This window comes from Erinaceus europaeus, chromosome 9, assembly GCF_950295315.1.
Source record: "Erinaceus europaeus chromosome 9, mEriEur2.1, whole genome shotgun sequence".
In the NCBI taxonomy this organism is placed as follows: Eukaryota; Metazoa; Chordata; class Mammalia; order Eulipotyphla; family Erinaceidae; genus Erinaceus; species Erinaceus europaeus.
The window spans coordinates 121,733,413-121,753,682 of NC_080170.1; the positions used below are offsets into that span (position 1 = coordinate 121,733,413).

Sequence of the window (20,270 nt, forward strand, 5' to 3'; positions counted from 1 at the left end):
TCCCTTTCCGGGTTGCAACCCGGGGCGGAGGCCTGGGATCTCCGTGTGCACTCCGCGCCCCGCAGGACTGCACTTGCGGTGTCTCTCTTGCCACGTCTTGGGGACGGCGCCCGGGGGAGGAAAGTTGCAAGCATCCCCGCTCGCGTCGCCCAGGCGCTCCGGGCAGCGGCTTTCCCGCAGGCCCGAGCCCCCCAGCAGCCTTGCATTCTGGGCTCCCCGGAAACGGCATGGGCTCCGCTGCAACGCGCCCCGCTCGCCACTCCATGCGCGCCCGGCTCCGGGTGCCGAATTCCCCCTTGCTCTGCGCGCCCGGCGGGGCTCCCTCCCAGCACACCCCCTCCTTTCCCTTCCATCCCCCCACTTTCTGACTCCTGATTCCAGATCCCCGGAGAGGGGGCGAGTGCCTCCACCGCGGCCTCCCCAGTTCTCCCCACCGGGTTCTGAATTTCAAACCCCTCTCAAGGGCTCCAATGGGATTTGGGCTGGGGGCGCGACCACCGCTCCGGGACTCCCCCGGGGCGCCCCCCTCCACCCACCCCGGCTGCCTACTCCCCGGGCCCCGCAGCGCTGCGGGGAGGCGGACACCAGGGGGCAGCAGCCGCCCTCCCTCGCCGCGCCCGGGAAGGCGCCCATGGCCAGGCGCCCCTGCGGCCTGCTGGGTCACCACCTCGGGGACAGGCTACAGGACGCGGTTTCTGCCTCCAGACGGCGGGGCTACGAGCCTCCGTCCGGACCACAGTGGCGGCTCCAAGGCCGGGCTCCCCGGGGCCCAGCGCACGCATCCCCGGGATGGCGGGAAGGGGTGGGGGGCGCCGCCTCGGGCCTGGCTGGGAAGCCTGGGGCGCCCTGCTGCCTTTGCTGACTTATTCTACCGAAATTTGGAGTCTCGGGTAGGAAATGCATGTGCATTGTAAGGGTTCTGTGCGGGACCTTCCCACGGTTTCTCGAAAGCCCCTACGTGGAGTTGATAAAGAGCCCAAGCGCCGGGACCCAGTGACGCCTAAGTGTCGCCTGTCACCTGCCAGGACTCCGAAGGATTAGGGCGCCGGGAGCTTTGGCGCCTGGGTGGCAGTGCTTAGGCTCGGTGCTCCTGGGCTCAGGTGCCTCCCCAAGACCCCGTTGGGAGCAGGCTTTAGGGCAGCACTCCCACCCCCCACCCTGAATATCCTCAAAGGCTCCTTTGGCCTCTGGGGTCTTCTTTGGGAAGCCCAAACCCTGCGCTATGCTGTGGATGCTCCCTACTCCCCCCAAACTCCCCGCTCCCTTGCAAGCCGGACCCCCCGGTTTAGGAAAAAGCGCCTAAACTGTGCAGGGAGGAGCGGTGCACGCTGCTAGGTGCGCCAACCTAGAAATCCGGAGTTCGAACCCCAACGAGGACCAGGATCGATGGCAAGGAATGCATTTGCTGTTTGATTCGATTACGGGGAGGATGGATATCCGAGGTTCCTGGGACCTGCGCGCTGCAAACACGGATACTGCCCCCTCCTCACAGAAGACTGGAATAAAAGGGGAAGCGGCGGCGCTGGGCTTAGCCAAGGGGGTGCCAAGAGTACCCCCCCCCTTAGTCTGCAGGAAAATTTTTTTTAACGGAGCTTGTAAAGTCCAGTCACCTGTGCGCAAAGAAACCCTTTCCACCCAGAGCGCGTGCCTGGGCGGCACAGAAGAAATAAGATCACAGCACTTGCTCCGTGGGCGATAAGGAGATTTCAAAAGGGTTTCTGGCGGGAGCGTGTTCCCGCCCGCCCTGTAAAAGGATTTATTTAGTTAGAAGAAAAAGCCATTTCGTTGGAAAACCGCAACTCGATGACACCTTTTTCTTTTACGACTTGAGGTCCATATTTACCTATAGGTGATCTCTGAAAAACAGCTAAATGATAAACATCCCCCCCCCCACACACACGCATTGAAAATTCTCTGCAAAGTACACAATGCAGAAGGAAGGAGTTAGAATCTCCACCACTGCCCAGTAGAAGCAGCCCTCCCTCTGTCACGTTTTCCTTAAAATTGTATTTCAAAAGGTAAGAGTATCTCCCAGAGTGATTATGAATTTTTTTGGCGATCATTTCAAATAAAAATCAGATGCGATTTGTTTGTTTTGTTAGACACTCTAGACCAGCTGCTGCCAATTGGTACTAAGAGTGAGGGGACTATCTGGATGATTAACCCGCCTGGTGTCCACAAAGTCTAGTTGCCATTACTGGCATTTCCCGCCCCCACCCCCAGACCCTCAAGGATTCTGAAGGCATTTCTTTCACTTTTAAAAGTTAATGGCTTTGGGGACAAAGCAAGTCCTTGGTTCCTGTCCTGCATACTTTCTCTCCTGAATGTTTCTGTGGTGAGCTATGGTTGACCCGTCACAATTTCACTCCAAAACTTCATAAATCGCTAGTGCAACGCTCAAGGGACAATCAGGAAAGGTTAAAGTGATTTGGTTAACATCTAGGGGTGCTTACTAAACAGGCACCCTTGTAAATCTTTTTTATTTGTCTTTTGCATTGACACTGCTGTGACAAAGGCCATAAACTGGGTTATAACAGAAGCCAAGCTCTACTATTTAGAAAGTCACTTAATAACAGAAGAGTGCACCTGCAGTCAGCACGGTGGAACCCAGGGTGTCATTTAAGGTTTCACTGAAATGTTTTATGTGTTTGGACATTTACATTATGGGGAACAGCCTTTAAGTATTTTTTTGAATCAGCAATATATATATAATTGTTTAGTTAATGTCTATCCTAAGTCATTTATAGAGATGCATCAGTAGAAATCATATACACGCAAATGCATATATGTATTTCCTTTTTTAAAAGTAGGTACCCAAAATGCAATGGATTCATCCCAAGTACACATTCTTAAAGAATATAAATTAGGAAAATAAAAATAAGCATATGAATATACTGGGGACAAACACCAAATTGATAGCTGGTTATTAACTCCATCCTGATTATGATCATTGGAAGTACAAATGCTGCCCACCGTGTGTGTGTGTGTGCGTGTGTGCGCGTGCGTGTGCATGTGCGTGTGTGTTTGCTGTCTTATTATCTCTCAGGCTTCTCAGCACTGAATATCTGTGTTACTGGCCAGTTCTGGCAGAAATTTGCTGAAAGCAATACACCACTGAATAGAAAAATGAACTGTTACACCTGCACATGATTTAGTGTGCCTTCCTTCAATGTTTTTTCATTGCTGGCAAATTTGTTATCTTTTATGGAACCACCTTTTAAAAACTATGTAATGAAAATAAATCCCATGGAGTGATTATTCAGGATACATTTGGAGGATATAGCAGAGAACTGGAATTCAAGGTGGAATGAAAACCAAACTCTTGATTAAATGTCAGAGCGTTGAACATCTGTAACACAGAAAAAAGCCGGATGTCAGAAGTGAAAGTAAGAATGTCTGATTAAGAGGGCTCTGAACTCCAATTCCATCAGGACCTGGAGAGAAGAGGATAAAGGAGAGTTGGAAGCAGCAATAGAGGTAAGTGTGACTTATTGTAAGGAAGAGAGTGGGGCCATAGGAGGAATAAAAGGGTGAATATCTATAGATATAGATAGTTAAAGAAACGCTAGTCAACCCATATCTGTGATCTTAGGAGAACCACTGCAGCTTCCAGTGAAGGGAATGGGGACATAGAACTCTGGTGCTGGGGAAGGTGTGGAATTATACCCCTGCTATCTTATAATTTTGTAAATCAATATTAAGCCACTAATAAAAAAAAGTCTTTTTAAATCAAGGAGAAATAGTCTGCAATATATCTTCTGAAAGCAACACGCTGACAGAGTCTTACTCTTGCTTATATAGCCTGCCTTAGAGCTGTCTGCTCACCTCCTGCTTGTCTTCCTCTCTTCTAGAAGCACAGGATTGAAACCTCTCATTTTCAGAATAGCAGATGACATTATTGTCAAAATTTCCAAAATAGGAGTCACTCACTACATGTCGTTGCCTGTTTAAGGTGAGTCCATTAGGCAGAGCCAGATGAGGCAGCTTCTCTGCCTGAGTCCTCTGCATCCAGGGCTCAGAGTTTGCAATTACTGTCTCAGTCCTCTGGATTGAAACTGGGCGGCGCTGAAGGGTTAGCAGCAGAATGGCCTTGCTTCCAAGCAAGGGGCTGAGTTTTGTAGATAACTGCAGACCTGGAGCTTTCAACTCTGCACCACAATATTAGTATGACAGACATTAAATAAAAAGAAAACTTGGAAACTAGGAAAGCAGGTAATTAGTTCAGATTTCTAGACGCTGTTTAAAGAGGAAGGAGAACAAGACTGGCAGCTCCTTTCTCTCATACTTTTTGCCAAAGCAAAAATGAACGGTTACAGTAATAAGGGGTTCTGCAGGACTGCCCCATGAGGAAAGATGAAAGGAGTGCAATCTCATCTCAAAGAAGCACCCTAAAAAGAAACTAAGACGTGGTTTTACTTGTATATAAAATGATTCCATATATATATATCTCCATGAAAGAATTCTTTGCTTTAATTATGAGTGATAAGGTAAGAAATAACAAATGAACCCCAACGTCATTTAACAGATATGGGGTGGCCGGGTGTGTGTGTGGGGGGAGTCACATGGGAAGAACTAGGCAGACAGCTGCAGAGACCCAGCAGCCTTGAGGCACCCCTCATCCCCGACCCCCCACCCAAGGCCTTCTCATGTCTGAGGCTGGGCAGGAGGAGAAGCAGGGTGGAAAAGCATGAGTTTGGTCTCCACGCCGCATATGTCAGCTTTTCAGAGAGAAAAGCCAGGATTCTTAGCCCACACCAAACAGCAAAGACAGAGGGTCTTGCAAGGTGTGTGTGTTGTCTGTTGAAAGCTGGCAGTTTGTCCTGTGCCTCTGACCTTGTCAGGGAGCTTGCTCTGCTAAGTGGGGGTGTGGGGCATGGGTAGGATGGTGGGTGGAGTGGGGTTTCCCTGGATGAAATGACATCTGTGGAGCTTTGAAGTGATGGGCCCAAGGAGCCTAAGACATCTTAAGACGGTCTCTCCTCCAGTGGACTCTAGGAGAACTCTTGGGGGTTAGTGACTGTGGGACCTGCCTCTTTCCCTCTCTCTTTCTCCTCCTCCTCCTTCTTCTCTCTCTCTCCTTCTCCTCCTCTCCCTCTATCCTCCTCCTCTCTCTTCTCTTCTCTTTCCCTCCATCTCTCTCCTCCTCCCTTTCACTCTCCCTCTCTCGTCTATCCTTCTCTCTCTCCTCTCTCTCCCTCTCTCTTTCATCCTTTCTCTCCTCCTCCTTTCTCTCTCCCTTTCTCTTCTCCTTCTCCTGCTCCTCCTCCTTCTTCTCCTCTCTCTCCCCCTCCCTCCCTCTCTCCTTTTCTCCCCTACTCGAAGCCAGGAAACCTTCACAATGCTTTCCCTACCTTGCTCACTTCAGTCCCTGCAGCGCCAGCAGCCCATTTTCCTGTTGATTTCTGGAAAATCACACCCTGACCTCGTCTTTCACTTCAGAGCATCTATTCAGGCTGGGGAGGCAGCTCATTGGACACTGCTTTGGCATAGGAGAGGCCCTGGCCCTGGTTTGTCTTGGCCCCACCACTCTGAAGGGAGCTTTGGCGCTGTGGTCTCTTTCATCCTCTCTCTTTCTGCCTCTCTGTTTCTATCTGGAAAAAAAAAAAAACACAAAAACATGCTTATTATAAAGAATAGGGAAGCTTCCAGTGGAGGGGATGGGATATGGAACTCTGGTGGTGGGAACTGTGTGGACTTCTACCCCCTCTTATCCTATAGTTTTGTCGATATTTTCTATTTTATAAATAAATTAATTAGAAATGAAAAAAATACATATTTATTATGAGAGAAAGAGAGAGAGAGAGGGAGAGGGAGATAAAGAGAGAGACCAAGAGTTGAGAGCAGAGGACCTGAGAGCAGCAGAGAGGGGGCTCAGCTCTGGTAAAGGGGGTGATAGAGATGGGATCTGAGGCCTCTGTCTAGGGCCCTTGTCTTTGAAGAGGCTGAACTGCTGTTTCGGCTCTCATCATTCACTTCGATTCTTGACTGTTTTTATTTTATTTTATTATTTATTTATTTACCAGAGCACTGTTCAGCTCTGGCTTATGGTGGTGTGGGGGATTGAACCTGGGACTTTGGAGCCTCAGGCATGAGAGTCTGTTTGCATGACCATTATGCTATCTACCCTCCACCCCTTCACTTTGATTCTGTCTGTCTTGCTCCAGTAGCAAAACAAGACCCAGCATTCCTTATACACAGACCTCAGAGGTAGAGCCCTTCCCCCCACCCCCAGGTGACGTCAGGCCATCCGTAGCAGTTAGGTGCTAGGCCAAGGATTCTGATTCACACCAAAGATGCCTTGGCTTTCTCATTCTGCTTCCTACCTGGGCTTGATCAAATGCAACGAGAATGCTTTCTCAGATGCGTATTTGAGTTTCCTTCCTTGCTCATTGCTTTACTGCTGAGTGTGACCAAGGACACATAAGGGATGGTCACAGCTGCTGATAACACCTGGCCAGCCCGAGCCAGGGTAGATTTTCATTGGGTGTTTGAAAGGGCTGTGAGAAGGGGAAGGGAAAAGAAGTCTTCCTTCAGGAAATATCATCACAAGGTATTCATGAGGGGGGTGGGGGCAGGGAGTGGCACACCCGGTTAAATGCACAGCACATGGGACTATGCTCAAGGGCCTGGGTTCGAGCCCCCAGCTCCCCACTTGCAGAGGGGACATTTCACAAGCAGGTATCTTTCTCTATCCCTCACTACCTCCCTTCCCCTTTTGATTTCTCTGTGTCCTGTCAAATAAAACAAAAATAAATAAATCAAACAAAAAAGGAAAAACAACTGCCAGGAGCAGTGGATTCGCAGTGCTGCCACAGAAGCCCAGCGATAAGACTCTGTGAAAGGGATTTTGATACGGTCTCCTTTCTCCAAGCCAAAGGCGTCATCCTCTTGCTCTTTTCTGATGGGATGAGGGAAGAAAGTGTCCCTTCATAGCTGACGAAAGTGTTGCCAGACACCGACAGTCAGATCAGAGACACAACCTCAATAACTGGGACCCTGGCATGTCTGAACAGCGTCGCGGCCTGCAAATGGCCCTGCCCAGCTAGACTTTTCAAACTGCTTCATTTACTCAGTGCACGGAGGACAGCAGAGTACTGCCGGGTGTGTGTGTGTGTGTGTGTGTGTGTGTGTGTGTGTGTGTGTGTGTGTGGTGTTGGGGCTGGAACCCAGAGCCCCGTGCAGGCAAGTCCTGTGTTCTTCCATACGTCTACCTGCCCTACTCCTCTGACTGAACTTTTAATTGATTAATTATTATTACCATTATTTCTTGCCAAGTTTAGGCCTTCTGCGTGGATGGTTTCACTCAGAGTTAAGGATCTAGCTCAAGGGCTCCATGCAGTGAAGCCCAGGACATTACCCTTTGCAGCACTGCACACACAGTGCTCATGGTGCCACTGTTACTAGCCACTCGGATCTCTCTCCTCAGCCTCACAAGCTCCCTTTACTGCACAGACCTTCTTCTTTATTCAGAGCAACAAATGCTAATGGAAACACAGCGTGAGTGATTCCAGCACTCACACTTTTTGTTTTTTTGTCTCCGGGGTTATTGGGGTTATTGCTGGGACTCTGAATCCACTGCCCCTGCACAGGCCTAACTGCCTTTCCACAGCGGAGATAAAGCCACCAGTCAAGTCAGTCACTCTCCCGTAGCCTTCGTGTCCAGGGAACATCTGCTGGTTCCTGAGGGTTCAGGCAGTCTGCAGTGCTGGGGTGCTGGAGCCCTGGGGGAGTGTGGCCAAGCAGCTCCTGCCCTTCCTGTAGCAAAGCCCATTTAGCAGAGACCTCCTGGGTTGGAATCGGAGCTTCTCTCTGAGGGGCCATGGTTTACAGCTAGAATTGAAAAGTGGTTACAGGATACAGGATAGTCATCCTCCAAGAGCACTCCCTCGGAAGAGGTTTGCTTACTTGGGAAATCTAGCTTGTAGATTTTCTTTTCAAAAAATATTTTATGGGGAGTCCAGGTGGTGGCGCAGTGGGTTAAACGCATGTGGTGTGAAGCGCAAGGACCGGCGAAAGGATCCCAGTTCGAGCCCCCAGCTCTCCACCTGCAGGGGAGTCCCTTTACAGGTGGTGAAGCAGGTCTGCAGGTGTCTGTCTTTCTCTCCCCCTCTCTGTCTTCCCCTCCTCTCTCCATTTCTCTCTGTCCTATCCAACAACGACGACATCAATAACGACAACAATAATAACTACAACAGTAAAAAAAAAACAAGGGCAACAAAAGGGAAAGTAAATAAATAAATATTTTTAAAAATGAAAAGGAAAGAGCAGATGAGATGTCACCATGTCACCTGAGGGGATTCATTCCTGCAAGCAACACTGAGCCCGTAGTTGAGCCCACAGTACTCAGCATCTGGCCTGACAGGAGAGGCTCCTTAGGAAGAAGGGCTCCTCATTGGCACCCAAGTGCTCTCCAGCCACTAGTGACCCCACTGGTCCCAGTCTCACCTGACGTGCCTACACGTCCAGAGACCTGAACATAGGGCTTCCCAGCTCTCCCCAGAGACAGTGTCACGAGAAGGCAGCGTCCCTCACGTCTGTCTTCACACCTGCAAAACTGGATTTTATATGACACCAAGGGCTGTCGGCTGTCACTCCCCTGCTTTGCTGTGGGGACCTGGAATTATCTCAACTCACAAAAACATTTCACACTGCTGTATGAATTAAAAAAAAAATAGCCAAAAGTCAGCAACAAAAGGGAGCGTTCATTCTAGGGAATGACATAGTTAGGTTTTGTAGATTTCATTACCTCTCCCCACCCCACCCCCGCCTGCCCGGCCCGAGAGTGCTGCTGTCATAGTTACACGTTTCAAGTTCCATGAACAACACTACATAGTCCGTGTTAATACTAAGTAGTATTAATATTAATGAATACTGCACCGCACGTTGACAAGGAATAGGAACATTTCTGTGGATATGTTTTAGAAAGCATCTTTGTTTACTTCTCAAACCATGGTTAGGCCAAATTTTAAACTTTTTGGTATGGTCACTATAATATAAATCTTCCCTCTCCCCCAACAAATGAAGCCAGCTTTGCTACCTTTTCAAGGAAAGAATAAATAATATTAGTTTTTAGTAGAGATCTCTTGCTTTATTATTTTATTTTCTCATTTAAAAAAAAACAGCTTGGGAAGATGGTAAGTGTCTGAGAATTGAACCTGAGACTTCTGAGCTGTAGGTGTGGAAGTCTGTTACAGAACCACTATGCTGTCTTCCTAGCAAGTTCACCTCTTCTAGAAAGGTTGAGAGGGAGAACCAACACCATTTGAAACAACATTAAACAAGGGGGTTATCTCTTAGCTAACTTTTCCTTTTCATTGGCAAGTATGGTGAGGGCTGTAGAGAGATCATCCAGAAATCAACAATGGGGGCCAGGCGGTGGTGCACCTGGTTAAGTGCACACACTACAGTGCACAAGGTCCCAGGTTCAAGGTCCCTTGTCCCTGCCTGTAGGGGGAGAGCTTCAAAAATGGTGAAGCAGGGCTACTGGTGTTTCTCTGTCTCTCTCCCTTTCTACCTCCCCCACTCCTCTCAATTTCTCTCTGTCTCTATCCAATAATAAATAAAGAAAAAAAAAAAAACCGGAAATCAGCAATGATTTAACACTCAAAGACATTTTTGTCACTTATTGTTTGCTGAGTATGTAGTTGCTTTAAGTAGCAAGAATAAAGGCAGAGAATGACTAACGTGAGTGGCAAAGAAATCCTCGAAGCAATCTCAGCCCATTTAGTTCACACAGAACATCAGGCTGACGGTGCAATGAAGTTTCATAACTTGAAAGTTTTTCCCATCCCTCCCCTTGCTATTTTAACTCCTGTAACAACTGATACACACCAAACAGGCACCCATGCTGAGAAAAAACTTAAAAAGCTATACTTAACAAATACATCACTCTAGGATATATTTCAGAGACAGCCGGGTAGCAAATATTGATATCAGTGTGGCTTAATTGAATTTTTATTATTTTTTAAAAAAGATTTTATTTATTAATGAGAAAGACAGGAGGAGAGAAAGAACCAGATATCACTGGTACATTCGTTTCTGGGGATTGAACTCAGGAACTCATGCTTGAGAGTCCAATGCCTCTTCTACTGTGCGACTTCCCAGACCACAAATTTTTATTCTTTTTTCATTGAGGGCTTAATCTGCAAGAAGCTAAACTTGAAATCAACCCAGATATCCAATGAAAGATGAGTGGCTAAGATACACATACACACACACACACACACACACACACACACACACACACACACACAGGAATACCACTCAGCTGTTAAAAATGATAAAGTCATCTTTTTCTCTTCAGCTGAGATGGATTTTGAAGGAATTAAGTCAAGTGGAATAATCCAAAAAGAACAGAAATCAATTCAGGATGATCTCACTCACAAGTGGAGCTTAAGAAACAAGGGCGGAAAGGGACAACACAAAGAGGAACTTTGGGTTTGCCGTATTAAATGATTAAAATTTTCTTTACTATCTTTATTTATTTATTGGATAGAGACAATCAGAAATTGAAAGGAAGGGGGAGACACACAGGGAAAGTGACAGAAAGATACCTGCAACCCTGCTTCACCACTCACAAAGCAGGTGGGGACCAGGGGGCTTGAACCTGGGTCCTTGCGCATTGCAACATGTGCGCTCAATCAGGTGAGCCACCACCCGGCCCCTAAATGATTTTTTTTTAAAGTTTTTTCTTTTTTTTTTTTTAAATTTTATTTATTTTCCTTTTTGTTGTCCTTGTTGTCTTTTTATTGATGTTGTAGTTATTGTTGTTGTTGTTGTTGGATAGGACAGAGAGAAATGGAGAGAGGAGGGGAAGACAGAGAGGGGGAGAGAAAGACAGACACCTGCAGACCTGCTTCACCGCCTGTGAAGTGACTCCCCTGCAGGTGGGGAGCTGGGGGCTCGAACTGGGATTTTTATGCCGATCCTTGTGCTTTGCGCCACCTGCACTTAACCCGCATGATTTTTTTAAAATACAAGATTTAGTCGTTTACTTGCTGAGAGAGACCAGGGCTCTGCTCTGTCACCGGAGGTGTCAGGGATCAAACCTGGAGTCTCAAACATGTCAGATTAGTCTGCCACCGTCTGAGAAGCCTGCCAACCCTACAGGTTGGAAGGCTGTTTTCAAAGCCTTCAATAATAAGAAGTTCTGCCGTTGTCAACTTCTGGGTTTAAGAAGCATTCCACTTTTGAAAATAAAATATCCTCGATAAAGTGCATCTCACCACCACTTTTAAAATAAGTTATTTGTCTAGGCAAGAACTCTTTCTGCCTAAAGACACCAAATAATGAGGAAGGTTTCTAGGAAGGAAAGGAACTATACTGGGGAAGGAGGGAACCTCTGCTTTTTTTTTTTTTTTTTTTTTAATTTGTCTGCAAACTGCAGAGTGGGCTCAGTCTTGAAGCCCTGTCTTCCGATACACCTGGGGCAGAGAACATCGTGATTCAACACTCAAAAATTGAACAGTGACTTGAAACAAAATGCAAGATGAAGATGTTTTTCCTTCTGGCTAACTCAGCTGACAGGAGCACTGATATCTTTTCTTTTTGCCCCAGGCATATGGAGGTGAGCAAGTTTCCTTTGTTTACTGAAATAATTTCCCTGTTCTTCCTAAAGAGAGTGGAAGTGGATTAGGACTGAAGGTTAACCCATGATTTACTAGGAATGAGAGTAAGTAAAGTTATGTGGAAACCTCCCTCCCCTCTGTCTCTCTGACTCTCACTCTCTCTCTTTCTATTGTTATCAGGGTTATTGCTGGGGCTCAGTGCTGCCAGCATGAATCCAATGCTCCAGGCAGTCATTCTCATTATTAGATAGGACACAGAGAAATTGAGAGAGAAGATAGAGATAGAGGAAGAGAAAGAGAGACACCTGTAGACTTACTTCACCCATCATGAAGCTTCTCTCTTGCAGATGGGGAGCGGGAGCTTGAACCTGCCTCCTTGTGCTTGGTAATATGTGTGCTTAGTTAGGTGTACTATTGGGCCCCCGCCCCATGGAAGCTTTCTTTTCACTTTTGTGTTTGATTTATTTTTTCTGATCTTCATAATTTGGTCTGACCATGAACTAATCTGACCATGAAATTTCAGCAAAGGACACACCTTTGGTGAAAACACCACTTTACCTTATCAAACCTTATAAAACTGAGCTGGAGGACCTGGGTTCGAGCCCTGGCATCACCACGTAAGTTCTGTGGATGTTAGAGCAGTGCTCTGGTGTCTTTTTCTCTGCCTCTCCTCTCTCTATTAGAATAGAAAGAATCACAAAGTTGACCCAGGGGGCCAGGTGGTGGCACACCTGGTTGAGCACATATATTACAACGCTCAAGAACCTGGGTTTGAGCCCCCAGTCCCCACCTTCATGGGGAAAACTTTTCGAGTGGTGAAGCAGGGTTGCAGGTGTCTCTCTGTTTCTTTCACTCTCTATCATATCCTTCCATCTCGATTTCTGGCTGTCCCTATCCAGTAAAATAAATAAAGACAATAAAAAAATTAAAAAAAAAAACAAAGTTGACCCAGGTTGAGGAGTATTGAGCATATGGGTGGTGCTAACACACACACGCACGCACGCACGCACGCACACACACACACGCACGCACGCATGCACAAACGCACACACACCCTGAACAAAAGAGATTATCTGATGAAAATGTTATTGAGCAGAGTTGAACACAAATTCAGATTCAAGCTAGGAAGTTATCTTCAAAAACTAAAAGCACATCATGCCCCATATTATAGAGAGTAAACACACATAGAGAATATTTTTGGTTTTCACTAAACTTAAAATCTCTGAAACTGAGGGCCGGGCAGTGGCGCAGCAGGTTAAATGCAAATGGTGTGAAGCACAAGGACCGGTGTAAGGATCCCAGTTTGAGCCCCCGGGCTCCCCACCTGCAGGGGAGTCACTTCACAAGTGGTGAAGCAGGTCTGCAGGTGTCTGTCTTTCTCTCCCTCTCTCTGTCTTCCCCTCCTCTCTCAGTTTCTCTCTGTCCTATCCAACAACAACAACAGAAATAACAACAATAAAAATAACAACAAAGGCAACAAAAATGGGAAAAATAGCCTCCAGGGGCTGTGTATTTGTAGTGCAGGCACTGAGTCCCAGCGATAACCCTGGAGGAAAAAAAAATACAACAAAACTCTGGAACTAAAAAAAAAAAAAAAGAAAAACATAGCCAGATTATTTACAAACTGACAGGTTGCCTGAAATTCATGAGATAATTTCCTTCCCCAGGTCCTGAATCTAAAAATAAAAACTTCTAAAGGAAAATTTCCTCTCTCTATTGATCTTTAAGATTCTGGAATGTTGAAGTTCAAGGTAAGTGACTTAAAATAGCACCTTAGTAGCAACCTGTAAAACAAGAATTTTCTCACTGTTGGAAATCTGTTTATTTTTTGTTGAACAGACAGGGAGGGGACACCTTTGTTTTGTTCTTTCTCCATATACATCAGGCTCAACCTGTTGCTGTCGACTGGCTACGGAAGAAGGGCAAATGCTAGAAGAAGAAGAATACATATGTCAGCATTTCTGAAATACAGCTAAATTCTCCTCTAAAGATCAAACAGACACTTTAAAAAAAAATCTTTAAAAGCAGATAAAATTATTTTCTATTTTTAAAATAAAACTAACATATAACTACATATACTGTTGGTTTAGTGGGTCAAGGAAATAATTCATCTCAGGATGTTTCCTGAGCTCCTATTTGATGAGAACCAAAATTGGTTCATGAGTAGTGAAACTCTAGGTATGTTGTTAGCACTGTTCAGATGCTGCAAATTTTAGTGGACAAATACCATCACGAAAAATAGTCTTTTAAAATAATTCCACTTACAAATGCATAAAAATTAGGCACCTAGGAATAAATTTAACAAAGAAAGTGGAAGACTTGTCCATAGAACACTCTCTTTTGTTAGAAATGAAAAGGTATAGCATATTCCTGGACAGAAAGAAGTAAGCATCATTACAATTATCAGTCTATGCAAACCAATATGCAGAGTCCATGCCATCCCTATAAAAACACTAATAGACTTCTTTTAAAAGAATAGAAGAAAAAATGTTACAGCAGTTTATCTGGAACCACAAACACCTGACCTCATGCTTCCATACCTCCAACTATATTTTAGAGCTACATTAATTGAAACTGTATGGTCCTGGGATACAAAAATAAACACTTAGATCAGTGATTCTATTGATTTGAATATGAGAGTCTGGAAATAAGCCTTTATAACTACTGACAGTTCATTTACAACAAAGAGCCCAGAACATGAAGAGGAGGAAGGAGAGGCTTTTCAATAAATGGTGTTGGGAAAACACCATTGGGTAGCCACATGCAAAAGAATGAGACCATAAACTGCATAGAAGAAAACATGAACAGGAGGGAGTCGGGCTGTAGCGCAGTGGGTTAAGCGCAGGTGGCGCAAAGCACAAGGACCGGCGTAAGGATCCCGGTTCGAGCCCCCGGCTCCCCACGGGCAGGGGAGTCGCTTCACAGGCGGTGAAGCAGGTCTGCAGGTGTCTATCTTTCTCTCCTCCTCTCTGTCTTCCCCTCCCTCTCTCCATTTCTCTCTGTCCTATCCAACAACGACGACAACAATAATAACTACAACAATAAAACAACAAGGGCAACAAAAGGGAATAAATAAATAAAATAAATATTAAAAAAAAAAACATGAGCAGGGCTCTACATTATGTCTGCTTTGGAATAATTTCTGGAGATTTGAGCTCAACAGCAAGGAGAACAAAAGAAAAAATAAACCAATGGAATCACATCAGACTGAAAATCTTCTCCCCAGTAAATAGAATGACGAGCAATACAGAAAGATACTCTACAGATCAGGAGACGGCGTTTACATACCAGCCATCAGACAAGGAGCTAATAACCAGAATTAAAAACTCAGTAAAAGCACCACTGACAAAAACAAAAACAAAAAAACTACAGTTCCATTAAAAATAGGAAAAGATATGATATGAATTGACTTTTTTTTTTTTTTTTTTTTTTTACCAGAGCCCTGCTCAGCTCTAACTGATGGTGGTGCTGGAGATTGGACCTGGGAGCCAGAGCCCCAGTGGTGAAGATGATTTGCAGAACCACTGTGCTGTTTCCCCAGCCCTAATGTGACTCTTTACTATAGCAGACAGGGGACAGGCAGTGGCACATCTGGTTAAACGCTCACATTACTAGAGCAGATTTTCAGGGACCAGGTAGTGGCACAACTGGTTCAGCACACATGTTACAATGTACTAGGAACCAGGTTCAAGTCCCCAGTCCCCATCTGCTGGGGGGGGGGGAGCTTTGCAAATGGTGAAGCAGGGCTGCAGGTGTCTCTCTGTCTCTCTCCCTCTCTGTCTCCCCCTACCCTATCAATATCTGGCTGTCTCTATCCAATAGATAAATAAAAATAATAAAATAGAAAAAAGAGAATCAGTTTATTTCTGAAGAAGAAGAAGGAGAAGAAGAAGCAGGAATCCAGATGGCCAATAAGCATATGAAAAAAATGATCAAAGCCACTGATTATTACAGAAATGCAAATTGAGACAACAGTGAGATACCAGAGGAACAGCAAGTCCTGATGAGGCTACTGAAAGAAAGGAACCCTTCCTCATGCTGGTGGGAATGGACCCACCATGTCTAGCCCCACAAGGAGCAGAATTTGGAAAAAGGGACCTACCATTTGACTCAGCAGTTCCCCACCTAAGCATGTATGCAGAGGACACAAAAACACAGACCCAGAGAGGCCTATCCATGCCTGTGGAATAGCCACAATATGGAGACGCCTCAAGTGTCCAGTGGCAGCTGAGTGGTTCAGGAAGTCAGAGGACACACACATACACACACACACACACACACACACACACACACATACACACACACACACATACACACACACACACACACTGGAATCTTACTCAGCTGTAAGAAATGACAGAATCTCTTGTGCTGCAACTTGGAAGAACCACTGTGAAATAAGACTGAAGGAGAAAGATGGACACCAGATAGTCTCAATCAAGGTGGGAATTCAGAAGCAAAGCAAGGGATAGGATAGGGTGAAACCTTGGTGGACTGTGGGCTGCTGCAGCGACATGGAGACTCAGAGTGTGTGTGTTCCCTGGGCAGACAACCTCACCAATGTGTCCCGGCATCTCCCCTCCCCAGAGTCCTACCCGACTAGGGATAGATAGAAACAGGCTGGGGGGATGGATCCACCTGCCAACATCCATGTCCAGCGGAGAAGCAGTTACAGAAACCAGACCTCCCACGTTCTGTACCCCATAAAAAATCTGGGTCCATACCCCCAGAGGAGGAGGCATGATAGGGGAAGATGACCAGGGGGCTCTGAACTCCAACTCCATCAGGACTCAGAGAGACAAGAGGAAACAAAGGAAGGACATTTAGTAGTAGTAAGAGGTGTAGGTGTGACTTAGAAAGAAAGAGAAGGGACACCTGGAGGAGCAGCACCATCCTGTCCTCTGTGGCCACTGCCACCCTCCAGCCAGGCCAGCCCCCCACAGCACCCCCTGCCCTCACCGCCACTTCTGCCCCCGTGCTTGACATGGTGCTGGAGGCTCTGCAGGCAGCTGACCCACACAGGGCCACATCGGTAGTGGCCATCAAGGTGTTTATCCTTCACAAGTACCCGACAGTGAACGTGCTGTGTCTCCCACACCTTCTGCACCAGGCCCTGGATGCCAGCCTCAACCCTGGACTCCTGGTATGGCCCCCCAACTCCAAGGCTCAGGGTACCACCAGAAGCCCCAGGAAGCCAGCCACCAGCTCAGTCAAGTGCCCCCAGGAGACTGACCAGCCCAAGAAGAGACCCCCCCCCCCAAGCACATCGGGGCCAGGATGCTGCCTAGGAAGCCAGGCAAGGCTACCACGGCAACCCCTACCATGGCAACCTCTACCATGGCAATTCCTACCATGTGAACCCCTAAGCCAGCACCCAAGGCAGGAGCCCAGGGCAGGAGGAAGACCAGGGCTGGGAGCCAGGCACCCAGGCCACCACCAGCAAGCAAAAGAACAGGGTGAGGAAGAGACCCCCCCCCGGTCCTCAACAAGGCTGCTGCCCAGGATGCCGGGCTGGGGCCACAAGCCAAGGCCACCCTGGCTCCGAAGGAGCCAGCAGCTCCCACCACCAGGAAGACCCCCCCCAAGCCTGAGGAGGTCAGGAGGACCCCCCAAGTCCTAGGTTCCCAGGTCTCACAGCAGGAAGGCGAAAGCTGAGGGCTAGAAGCGCAGGCACTGCTGCCATTTTATTCTGTCGTGCCCTCAAGTTCACTGTGTCCCTTCAGTAGAGTTGTTTGATACAAAAAGAAAGAAAGAAAGAAAGAGAAGGCAGGGCCATAGGAATTCAAAGGCAAATATATATAAATATAGATAGTTATAGACATAATAGTCAACCCATATCTGTGGCCTGACCTTGGGAAAACTCTTGCAGTTTCCACTGGAGGAGATGGAGACACAGAACTCTGGTGGTGGGAGCAGTGTGGATACCCCTGTTATTTTGTAAATCAATATTAAATCACTAATAAAAACAATACAAGAACTATCTCTAACATTTCCTGAGGTTTTTTTTTTTTTTTTTTTGAGCTCTAGGCTTCCTGTAAGGGCTCCTCAAGCATTATCTCATCAAAGTCTCTGTATAATCCCATTAAATTGGACTTTATTCCCCCCCCACCGCCTGTTTCATCTAAACAAACTGGCCCATGGCCATGCAGCAGGGGGACGTATGAACTTGAACTTGACCACGTACTCAGAGAAGTCAATCTCTGGTTGTGTGTGTGTTACTTTAAACAATGTCTTGATTCTTTTTCTGTGTCATTCAAGAAGCTTCAAAGACACTGGCTGGCTTTGGCTTTGCATGGGCAGTCCTTCTCAAGTTCAAGGGGAGTATTTGCACCCAGGTCTGCACCAGAAGTATGCAACCATGGTTTTTGTGAGTGTTTCTTTTTTATAAATAAAAATTGAAAAAACAAAAGAAAATCATTTAGTGCAGGAGCCGGAGAGGTGGTGCAGCACACACTGGACTCTGTACAGGATCACAGTTTCAGAGTTTGATCCCAGGCTCCACATATGACAGAGGATCTGGTCCTTGTACTCTCTTTCTATGATTAATAAATAAATACATATGTGTGCATAAAAACAACAACAAAGGGGGTTGGGCAGTAGTGCAGTGGGTTAAGCGCACATGGCACAAAGCGCAAGGACCGGTGTAAGGATCCCGGTTCGAGCCCCCGGCTCCCCACCTACAGGGGAGTCGCTTCACTGGCGGTGAAGCAGGTCTGCAGGTGTCTGTCTTCCTCTCCCCCTCTCTGTCTTCCCCTCCTCTCTCTATTACTCTCTGTTTTATCCAACAACAATGACATCAATAACAACAATAATAACCACATCAAGGCTACAACAACAAGGGCAACAAAAGGGGGGAAGAAAACAATAAAAAAATGAAGTAGTCAACGATGAAATAAGCTTGCTTGAGAAACCTTGGACCCAGAGAGAAGGATAAATATTTCAACAACTTCCCCAGAATGGTACTTAAAGAGCACAGGCCATCTGATATTGGGCCTGAGCCCATGGCCTTCTGGTTTAAATAGAAAATGCATTAAAGCCCTTTATTTAGAGAGGCCTGGGCCATTTTTAGGGAGCAGTCCCATCTCTCCTGCTAGCTTGGTCAGGAGGGAGCACAGTGTATCTAGGTGCCTTGCTATTGCCATTAGTATTTATTATTTATCAGGACTTGATGGTGGATACTAAGTTAGAAAGGTTATGAGTGGAAGGTTTGACTGAAAGACAGTAGCTCCTCAGTGTCCAGTTGTTGTCGTTTTATTTTTTTGGGGGGTGGGGTGGGGGGCGGGTTTGCCAGTGCACACAAATCCTAAGAGGAGAACCTCCCTCAATATTTACCCACTTGTCAGGAACTGGGAGAGGCACATCTCAACTTCTGATTTAGAAAAGAGACAGAGGCACACCTGGTTAAGCACTTACATGACAGTGCACCAAGGACCCAGGTTCAAGCCCCCGGTTCCCACCTGCAGAGGGGAAGCTTCACGAGTGCTGAAGCAGGGCTGCAGGTGTCTCTCTCTGTCTGTTTCCCTCTCTGCCTTCCCCTCCCTTCTCAATTTCTCTGAGTCTATCCATCAATAAATAAAATGAAAAGATTTAAAAAAAAAAGGTAGTGGCGCTGGCTTCTAAATCCAAGATCCTGGGCTTCTGAACTGGTTGCATTTGGTCTGCCTATTGTCATCCTGATAGTTAAATAAAAAGAGACGGAAGAGGGAGTTGGGTGGTAGTGCAGTGGGTTAAGCGCACGTGGCGCGAAGTACAAGGACCTACGTAAGGATTCTGGTTTGAGCCCCGGCTCCCCACCTACAGGAGAGTCACTTCACAAGCAGTGAAGCAGGTCTGCAGGTGTCTATCTTTTTCTCTCCCTCTCTGTCTTCCCCTCCTCTCTCCATTTCTCTCTGTCCTATCCAATGATGACAACAATAACAACAACAACAACAACAAAAAAGGCCAAAAAAAGAAAAAAAGAGAGAGAGGGGAAGAAAATGAAGAGGCCTCTTGGAAAACCAAGTGCTTCCTGTTTCCTGAGTGCCCCCCAATAGACTTTTCAGTCTTGCTTGCTCTTCTAAAGAGCCTCAGAATTTCTGACCTAACATGGTAGCTTCTTTCTTGGTTTCTGTTTGTTAGGGGGACCCAGGGTGTGATTCTGCACCCTCTGTAGGCCTGATCTAACCTTGCCTCAAGTCCCTCCTTGTTCGAGACCAGAGCTGTGCTATTGTTAAAAAGACCACATTCCCCCCCCCCCCCCCACTGCTGGAGAACTTTTAGAAAAGGCAAAAGAAATCACCCAAGTCAAAGTAGCACAATAAAAGCAAACAGAGCAAAATTCCTTTGAAGCTCAGTCTTCCACGAATAGAACCAAGTCATTCAGAGAGGCCAAAGGAGTCACAGAAAACACTGTGGACCAGCCATTATCCCCCCATTCCAGTGATCAAATTGGGGCCCCTGACTCCCTAACAAACATCTTCCTTCTGTCCTTAACTTGTTGCTATTTTTACAACCTTATTTTGTCGTCACTTGAAAAAAAAAAAAAGGCAAAACAACAGGTTGGGGCTGGGGTTTTGCAAATTTTTTATATACAGAAAATTTACAACCCGCAAAAGCTCAGTGGATCTCTTTCCTCTCAGAGCGGTTTCCTGATGGCTCTCATGTAAATTAACTTCAGCCCCCCAAAAAGCCACAGGGACTGAGCAATAAATTTCCAAGATGACA

The 20,270-nt window shown here is 46.5% G+C and overlaps 1 protein-coding gene across 3 annotated transcripts in view; it reads right to left on the reverse strand.

Moving 5' to 3' along the window:
- RUNX1 (RUNX family transcription factor 1) overlaps window positions 1–20,270 on the reverse strand; it is a 307,007-nt gene that overhangs the window by 122,510 nt on the left and 164,227 nt on the right. The window lies entirely within an intron of this gene.